The 10,135-nt window shown below is 42.6% G+C and overlaps 1 pseudogene; it reads right to left on the bottom strand.

Moving 5' to 3' along the window:
• Positions 1-333: 333 nt before the first annotated feature.
• Positions 334-1,148, bottom strand: LOC147660875 (lactoylglutathione lyase pseudogene; annotated as a pseudogene).
• Between the last annotated feature and the right edge of the window lie 8,987 nt (positions 1,149-10,135).

The raw sequence follows: 10,135 nt of genomic DNA, 5'->3' as shown, positions 1-10,135 counted from the left end.
GGTGCAAGCAGAGGAGCCTGATTACAGCAATAAAAACACAGATGGCAGCTGTGCACGTGCTCGAGCTCGTGAATATAAGCTGTAGGCCAGCAAAGCCTCTGATGGCACTTTTAAAAGCCACTTGCTAAATGTCTCGAAGAGACAGCTATGCGCTGTCTCAGACGAGGCCTAAAAAGGGAGTTAGTCTTTTAAAAAAGTGTTATGTCAAGTACAAGAAAGATATAGAATTCCAATATTGTAAACAGGTAGTGTTTTTATCGTACATACTCATTTTCAGCCTCTTGGAGCAATCTCTTCGAACATTTGATGGCACGGACCCAAAAGCTAAGATATTTATATTATATTTAACATGTTGTTGGGACTAAGGATTTCAATCCAGTAACCGTCAGGATCCTGTATAAAAGGAAGTCCTTCCTTTTTACCATCATCTGGTTGCTTCACAGATGTTACTCCTAGATCTTCAAATCTTTTACAAACTGTGTAGACATCTGGAAATGCAATGCCAATGTCCCCAAATCCTCGAGAGTCAGAGCTTCCGTTATGATAACTAGGCCTGGGTGGTAAATTCTGTTTCTCTCGTGGAATTTGGGTAATTTCGCGTTCCGCAGAGAACGCAAAATTGTCCAAAACTCTGCGTTGCACGACTTGGCGAACTTTTTTGCTTGTTTGCATTCTCAAAATGCTTGTTCGCAAGATATTTACCCCCGAGGACGCAAACAGAGATTGCGAACCAGAAAAAAGCATTACGAACAAGCAATACTGCATGTTCGTGGAATTTCTGCATGTTTGCAGAGATTTTTTACCGTTTCGCGGAGATGTGCGTAACACAATTACGCAAATTCCACCCACCCCTAATGATAACTCCTCTCTTCACTTCCCCAATTATGAGTCAGTGCTATTGTGGCCTTCCTGGAAAAAGTCCATGCTGTTCGTTCTTTTGTATCGCTGGGAATGTCCTTTTTGTCTTCATAACCCATGAAATAAAGTGAACATTTCATAGATGAAAAATCACATTTCTGCAAGAGTGTCATTCAAAGAACTTTGGTGTAAAATTCTAATGACTTTTTGGGATCTTTTATCCTAAGCATAGTTTGCTCCATCAAGTAATCCTTAGTGCTGGGGTCCCGGTCTGTGCACGCGCCGACCATGTCTTCTTTGGACAGGCTATGCAACTCCGGCGCCAGGACTTCGGACAAGATGCCGCTGCGGCGGCGGGTTTTGGACGAAAGAGAGGAGACTTGACCCTGGGACTGAACTAGGCGGAGAGGCGGGAGCTAGGTCCCTTACATTCTAATAATTTTTTTTTTAATTCTTTTTATTAAAGTGAAAAAACATAAAAGCCAATTACAGGTACCTTACTTCACGGAACATAATACAATTATACCAACATAGAATAATCAATGGGCATTCCCCAGGGCAAAGACGATGCTATGAAAAGTCACTATCGTGCTGTCGCATTAAAACAGGAGAGACGTTCTTTCCAGATCAGCCAACATTAATCACAAACCCCACCACCCCAAGAGACCGAAGCGTTACAAACAGGATATTTCCTAGTGGCAGGAGTGCGTAAGGCAAGAGAACTAAAAGTGAAACTACGACCGCAAAAATCATGCAAACCAACCCACGATACATTCTACAAATCAATGTGAACAACATCACCCATGAGACCCATCGAACAGGCTTACCCCATAGGAAGGCACCCGACATCAGGATATTAATAGGATACTGAACACAAAAACAAACAAAGACAATACAAAACACCCCAACCCCCCACCCTGCACCCCTGCATATGACTTTCGCCTAACCCCAACTAGCAGTGTGCCTGTCGCCCCATCTAACTAGGTTCTAAAAGTAGAAAAAAAAGGAAGTGTGGAGGAGGATATCTTCATATAGGCTCCCAGTCTCCCCTCCCCTCCGCCAGAAACAAGCAACCCCCGTGAATTAGCTATAATTTTAAAAGAAACATCAACAAAACAGGCAGGGGAAGCCGTAAACACCGCCCAACTTGATCATAGTGATGACAAATCCCCCATTTATTGAAGCCACAATCTTGAACCCAGTCCGTAAATTTCATCCCTGGCCCTTTCGATCTTTCATGCGAACCCCTTCCATACGAACCACCGCATTAACAGGAGAGTCAAGGAGCACCAAAAGTTCGGAAAAGTTAAGTCTGGAAAGAGTCAAGTGTTAAGCCCTCGTGCCAGGATAGTTGACTCCAGTGGTGTACTGGGGTGAATGTATGACATTGTTCTTCATTCTGTCCATCAATTGTTGGTTTTGCATTTGTCACCCCGAGTGGGACGGGTATGCTCAGACGTGAGTCCCGTGCTCTCCACACCACTGGAGTCAAGCTATCCTGGCTGAAGACGGCTGATAGCCAGAAACCGGTCCTAGGATGCCTAATTCTGGTCCAGGGAAGACATGGCTTGGCAGTTCGGGCTAGACTGTTCCCATGAGGCACAGGGTCAAGGCTGATTTGATAGGACCATGTCTGAACTGGGGTGGTGTGGAGTGCAAGAAAACGATGGATCTAGGCCCAGATCTCTGTACTGGGGTGAATGTATGACATTGTTCTGCATTCTGTCCATCAATTGTTGGTTTTGCATCTATGAAACTGTGCTATTTTGAAATTTGCAACCAGACAGATTATTGGTCAATAGTGATAATGCCCTGATGAACAAGAGGCTGTGTCTAGCCATGACCTGAATGCTGGCAGAACTAAAGTACAACCAGACATTACTCTTGAGACTTTCAAATAGATCCGCTTCTTACTCTTAAAAAAATAAATATCATCCTGTCACGGAACTTTGTGCCTTTTTGTGTGTTATTAATGATTGGAATGCAGCTCAAGAAATATCTAATGCATTGTTTTGTTTGTATATTCTGTTCAGGGTTCATATTTACTGTTTGTCTTTTGTGATTTAAGTTAATTATCAGACTACTGCAATTGGTAAGTGGATCTGATACCACAAACACCTGCATGTTCCAGTTTGAAAAAAATAAATTTGAGGCAATTAAAAAGTAGTGTTGGACCCAAAAGCGTTCCTGTTGTATGATGTTCAAAAGAACTACCCAACCAAATGTAATAATGTATGGAAATATCTCACACTGTTATCTGCAACTTCCCACTTCATTCTACAGTTTCGCATTTATGTTGTTTTTATTTAATATTATGAAACAGGCTAAATGGCTCATCCCATATGGTTAAAGACAACAAAAACATTTATTCGGCCACTTAAAAAATATATTAGTTGTCAGTACTAAGACTAAATTTCTAGCCGTTTTTTTCACAGTAACATGCATAGAAGTTAAGCTGTACTATAAAGTTTATTTTGATGGTGATGTTAACAAAGTACATAGACATACATTAATAAAGCATGTTGTAGGATGATAGTCTCTGTAGTGGACTCCCACCCTGTGCTGAAAAATCAAGAAACACAATTAGAGTTCATTAATTTATATTCAGAAGTTGCCTCCTCGACTTATTAAGTACTTTGTGTGTTATTAAAAGAAAGCAGTCCTTTCTTGCTAGTCCAAGTGTGTGAAATGAGTCCAATGCACAGAAAACAGTTTTCTCTTAAGCCACCCATGGTTGGTTGTTTTGGATACACATTTAAACTGAGTGCAAGGAAAAAGAAGTTGCTACATAGCACTACAAGTCTCATTCATCTCCTGGGGTATGACATTCCTGTCCCTGATGACATTATGCTGGACTACGGGCAGCCAGGTGGACCTGCAACTCCTCCCTCCTCCACACCTACTGGCTCACCCCAAACATCAGTTTACTACTAGGATCTCCCCCCAAAGAACCCTACAAAATTCTCCCTGATGTTATCTCTCCTTTGTCTCATTCAAGACCTATTTTTTTACTCTTGATTTTTTTCTCCCTAATCCCTTACTACAGGCTCTTCCCTACTCCCTCTCTCCTTTACTCATCCCAGACCTCAACTTACTACTATGATCTCTCAATTCAGACTCATGAATGTCTTCCCTTCTCTATCCCTCCATTACACTATTCAATCCAGCTAACCGACTTACATGTCCTTCGCTCAAATTAGCTTATACCTTCGAGTACAAATACTAATGCTAATACTAATACTATGCTCATATTTCCTTATACTAATCCACCACTAATCGCTTTGGGTTCAGGAGTAGCGTGCTACTCGCTAAAAAGTGCTTTGACTCCTTATCAGGGGTAGTAAGCGCTATATTGATACAATTACAATTGCGAGAGATGGAATCATATAATAAACTAAAACAGGAGGAGAGAGAAAGACAGAGAAGGGAAACAATAGCAGAGATAAAAAAAAACTTAAAGGGTAAAACACATCAATACAGACAAAATATTAAAGTGTGATGGATAGAAAAAGGCAATGAGAAAAAGCAGACGAGGTAAATGGAGAAATAAAACATTGCGGATTTTATATAATGAACAATTTACAAATCTGTTTTCAAAACGTCACTGGCACTGTAAGTGCATAACAGTGATTCTTTCATTTTATACATGCAATAATAAGGCTGCTATCTTACTGACATATCACCAGCCTGCATTATATTCCTGTGCCTAAGCCCATTAAAACAAGCATTAGCAGAACCAATATGGTTTGCCTATGATTGAGTTATTTGTTTATGCTTTTAAGTAATGATGTGTAGCAGCATGGCTGTAGAGCAGCATGAAAGAAAGTAAAACAAGCATTTGCAATGCAAATTGGTCTCCCATTTCTGAGAGTTAGAGGTATTGGAGATGTAATTGACAATGTCTTTTTCCCTTGTGTTGTGGATTGGTGGGGAGAGGATATATGTGGTGTGGAGTGGAATTGTGTGTTGGCTTGGAATTGTTAGATGTGGAATTGTGTGGTGTAAAGTAGATTCCTGTAGTGGAATTAAGTGGAATGGTGTTCAGTTGCAATATGTGTATAGTAATTATGTGTATTGAGTGTACTGGAATTATGTGCAGTGTAATTGTGCTTCATCGAGTGCAGTTATGTGGAATTGCATTTTGTGTTGTGGAGTTGACTGTTGTGGATTTTAATTATGTGGTGTTCTGTTAAATTTTTTGGCACGATGTGGAATTCTGTGGAGTGGTTTGAATGTATGTGGTGTGTTGTGTAATTGTGTTGTTGAGTTGAAATATGTGGTTTGTTGTTGAATTATGTGGGGTTGAAAGCAAATGTGTAGAGTTAAATTGTGTGGAGTGGAGGTGTGTGGTGTTTAGTGGAAATATGCTGAATGGAATTATTTTGCATGGCATGGAGTGTATTTGTGTAGATTGTCTTACCAAGTTTCAAAATGATGAAACAATTAGAATAAAAGGCGGCCTTTCGTTGTGCACAAATTTACAAAATCTTATAATATGCAAAGATTTGTCCAAATATCTCAAATACAACATGCATATTGAATACTCAGTGACATTTGTGTTGCTGAATTTTAGGGAGGGCTTGAACAATGTGGGGTGCTGTTTGGGTTGCTAATGGTGCTAGGGCTCTGCACATCTGTGGCGGAGGGAATGTTCATCTTAACTCAGTCTAGCTAGCACATTTGATACAGGAATTCTGATTCCAACGGTCCAAACAAAGCACCCATACATGTGTATGTGATTCATGGGATTTTGGATTAATTCACTGCTCAGCAGGCAGCAAGTGGGTTTTTTGTGAAACTGTAAACATATTAAATGCCTCAGCATTAGATAGCTATTGAGTGAGGTGAGAAACAAAAGCATGAACATTTATATCACATTAAAGAGTAAAGACACCTGCATCATTTCTTCTGGCTGCACAGAGTAGGGTTACTGTTACATTCCTGACTTTTTCCTCGCTGCATTCTCAATCTGAAATTGCCTTGTGTAACTTTTGAGACATGAGATGGGGGTTGGATCTCGCTGGAGGCAGTCTTGTTTTCTTTATAATGATGCTGACCTGTCTCAACGCCAATGTGATCACTTCGTGTGTTTAGGGCTGGTGTGTTTGGGATGGTCATTCGCCACTAATGACTTAGATCAACTACCAAATACAATAAATTACAATTTCTTCCAGAGGGCTTGGAAGACTTGTGGTTGTATTATTACTGTACTTCCTGAGAAATTGTCATATTCAAGTGGATTTCTAGTCTTTCTGCCCTAGTTAGTGTGTCTGCTCAGTAGGTTATGTGTTCACTGCTGATATTACTGTGTGACCTGTCAGGTTGAAATCTAGCAGGACCAGCTCCACCGTGCATCCATCCAGCATGGATAAAATGAGTAGCATCAAGTTGTGTAACACTTGTTATAATAGCGCCTACAGATGCAAACCCCTGGCATTACGCTACGCACTACATAAAACTATTTATCATCATCATTATTATAAACCTCCTAGTCACAGGTTTGATAGTGGCATGGCTGACTGACCATTTCATAGTTCGAAAATCAGATAAGTGAGTTGGGTAATAATGACCCCTTGTTATTCACAGCGCTCTAAAACGTAAACATGTGCACTGTAAAAATAACCAGTTTCTTATTTGATAGTAAGACCAACAAGTGGACCCAGCAGGTATTCTGCCTCAGATATCACCACTGCTCTTCTATTTGCAAAATCAAACAGAGAAGAAATGTGTGGGTTTAATTTGCTTACATGGCTATCCGGCAATAGTGCAGAAAATAGATGGTGAATCAGAAGGGTAACAGGAAGCGCATTCGGGAAGAGTTGGAAGGAGACAGAAGCCTGTCTGACAATAGACTGAGCTAAGAGCCACATAATCACTACTGTGGACAGATTCTAGCCACAGTGGAGGGCATGCTATGGAGTGGGGATTCAGTGTGAAAAAGGTCTTGTTTTCCAGATTCAGTTTCAAGAACAAGGCAAGGGCAGGTCGCTGACTTAAGTCTAGAGGAGCAGAAGGCCATCAGCATTATCGTAAAATTAGCAAAGAGTATAGGAGATGAAGAGGCGCAAAAAGTTACTTTCTGTGGTACTCACTGTTTGCCTGGGAGAATGTTTGTAGAGAAGAGATGACTACAAAGCCCTTTAGGGTGAACTACACAATGCATCTTACATGGTGGGGTGTGAATTCTTAACGGAACACACATTTTCCAACAACTCCACACTATATCTTGGAGAAACAAGGGATCATGTGCTTTAATAGTTACAGCTCTGAAACAACGTACAGTATCAGCTCTCCAGAAGCTGTCTATACTAACAAGCCAGCGAGGCACAGAGCTCCCTAAGTCTAAATCTCTCCAGTAACATTTATAATCATCTTTTGTGCTTCCGGTGACCAGTCTCTCAGGTCTAAACATAAGAGCACTGTTAGAACTGGGGGTCTATAGTTGGCAGAGGAATGCGCCTTTTTCCAAGTAGGCACCCTTGCTTCTAGTCAGGGTAAGGGGGATACACACTTTAGATAGAGCCTGCTCACCCCCTTGGTAGCTGGCATGAGCAGACTGGCTTAACCCAAAGGCAATGTGTAAAGTATGTGTACCCAAACTCACAGTAACACAGTGAAAACACCAGAAATGGACACCACACATGTTTAGAAAAATAAAGAAACTTTATCTAAACCAAACAAGACCAAAACAACAAAAATCCAACCTATATGAATTCAAATACGACTTTAAAACAATGATCTCAAAAATAGAACTTGCAGAAAATAAATAGCTCCACCTGGGTCTATTATGACATTGTGACAGGCAATAATTCAAACAATGGGTCAAATGCGAGATGCGCGGCGTAGGGCATGGAGTCACGTGGACCTGCAAGCAGATGTACCTTAGAACGAAGTCTTTGGATGATGCACGGTGTCATGGAGGTGAGGCATCGGTGCCGAGGTTGAGGTCCGTTCCCTGGTTGTCATGGCTGAGGTGAGGCGTCATGTCCACAAGGAGTTGATGCGTTGAGTCCAAGACAGTGGAAGTCAGTTCAGTCGGTGGTGAGGCTTTAGTTCTAGTGAAGCGATGCAAAGTCAAAGACTTGTGAACTCACCCTTGTCGGTTACTGGCTCAGCAATAATGGGACTCAGGAGCTGATGGTGACGACGCCGGTGTGAGCACCTGAAAGACCGATAACTGCAGACGTCGAAGGGCATCGGAGCTGCAGTGTAGACAGGGTGGTACATCGTGCAGTTCATGGGTGGTGCCCAAGGCCTCGCTGCTCGTTGTGGTGGTGAAGACGGCATCGGAGTTGATTTTCTTTGTGTTGCAGGACCAACCACACAACTGGGATTGGTGCTATTTTGAATGCAGGAGTCCACACAGTAGTCGAGGTGCTGGTCAGTCAGTTGCATGTGAAGTCTTGGTGTTCTTGAAACTTCACAACAGGACGCTAGCACACACAAGTCCAGTTTATGCCCTTTCCTTGGCAGAAGCAACAACTGCAGGTCAACCCAGCAAAGCCAACAGCAAAGGGGTAGTACTCCCACTCACAGCGCTCCAGCTCTTCTTCTAGGCAAAGGTTCCTCCTGAATACAGAAGTGATCTAATTCTCTGGGGTTAAAGGTTCTCTACTCATCCTCTATTTTGTCTTTGTGACAAGGGTCTCTGAGCCCAGTCTAATCAGTTCTGTCTTCTCTGGTGCAGCAGGGCCACAGGAGGTGGAAACAGCATTGTGTAAAGGATACACAGCCTATTCAGGTGCAAGGGAAACTCTTCCCACCCCTCTAAAGCCAGCCAAGGTCTATTCAGCCCAGCAATGCATCTCCAAGGAAAGGCAGGACACACATCAACACCCCCGAGTGGCTCTACAATGAATGCACATACCTAGCCCCTGTCACTCCACAACCAGACAGTCAATGCACAAACCAGTAGAGGCATGCAGAATGTTTAAATAAGAAAATGCCTACTTTCTAAAAGTTCAAAAACTGGGTTGGCGAAGTGAGCTAAAGTAAGATGATGGATTCAACTCAGATCTGTGACTAGGGTGAGTGCCTGAAAGGATTCAGCGCTTCCTCCATCATCTTATTGTGTTTTAGCTACTTTCTAAAAATGACATTTTCAAACACATAATTAAAAAACCGTCTTAACTAAAAGATGTGTTATTAAATTCTAAGGTCAGAGAACCTTAACTCCATTTCTATGTCTTGTCCCAGTGGAAATGTATGCTTCTAAGATGGTATAAAGCAGTGCCCATTTTAGCCTATGTGACAGATAACCTTTCAAAAGTGAAAAACTAAATTGGCAGTATTTCACTATCAGGACATGTAAAACACACCAGTATTTTTTTTTGCAGAGTTTTATATAGTACTGGCTAGACCCGGAGGTATCAGAGCGCTTTACATGAGGATCAGTGAATTACAAGTTACAAAGAATTACATCAGTTACATGAGCAAAGTATAAAATAAGTGAAAAAACTTTGATTAAACAATAACCTGAGTTAGTGCCTAGCATAGTGAAGACACACGTCCAATGGGGCATGGAAGGGAGAGGGAGAATGGAAAAAAGGGGTAGGGAATGCATATCAAGTCAGGCAGACAGGTAAGGGGAAAGGAGGCGGGGAAGGGACGGAAACACAGCCGAGATACAAGGAAAAGCTATGTCAAAAGTCCGGCTGGGTATGTCACGGCTGAGGGGGTGGAACCAGAGCCAATCTCCTCTATAGTTGCCTGAACAGCTTCACCGGGCATCAGCCATGCAAGCTCGGGCCCCGCGGTTAGTACAACATTTGTGGTTTCCGCCTAGGGAGCATCGTCATAGTTCCATTGGTCGCACCAGTACCGGTGTTACTGGGACGCACAGCCCGCCTCGCCCTCCAGCTCGTCCCCAGGAGGGCTGAGTTATGTCCATCAATGTCAGCATCAAGGAACGCTTACAAAAGAATGCGATGGGGAAATACTGTGTACAGCCAGAGATGTAATGTAGCACCAATCACCTGGAATGGCTTGCGATGAGCCATGGCCTTAGCTCACCGATGATGGGAAACTTCCATCGTCGTCATAGGGTCAGAGTGTCATCTCAGCTAGCTAGGCTAAGCAGCAGAGACCATAGCATGTCAGCAACCATGCTTAAAAACTGGGGGGCTATCGCCAGCCTCAGAGTTAGGAGATCAGGGTGCCACTTACCCTGTCAACCGAGCGGGCCTGTAGAGAATGCAGCAGAGCCACCACAGGATGCCTGATGTGCCGTGTGCTGTGGGAGGACATGGATCGCAGTGCTCCTCGTCTGTAACGCAGG

Source organism: Lissotriton vulgaris, unplaced genomic scaffold (genome assembly GCF_964263255.1).
Source record: "Lissotriton vulgaris unplaced genomic scaffold, aLisVul1.2 SCAFFOLD_1857, whole genome shotgun sequence".
Taxonomy (NCBI): domain Eukaryota; kingdom Metazoa; phylum Chordata; class Amphibia; order Caudata; family Salamandridae; genus Lissotriton; species Lissotriton vulgaris.
Note: the sequence above shows the minus strand (reverse complement) of the source record. Positions and strands in the feature narration are given on the sequence as shown.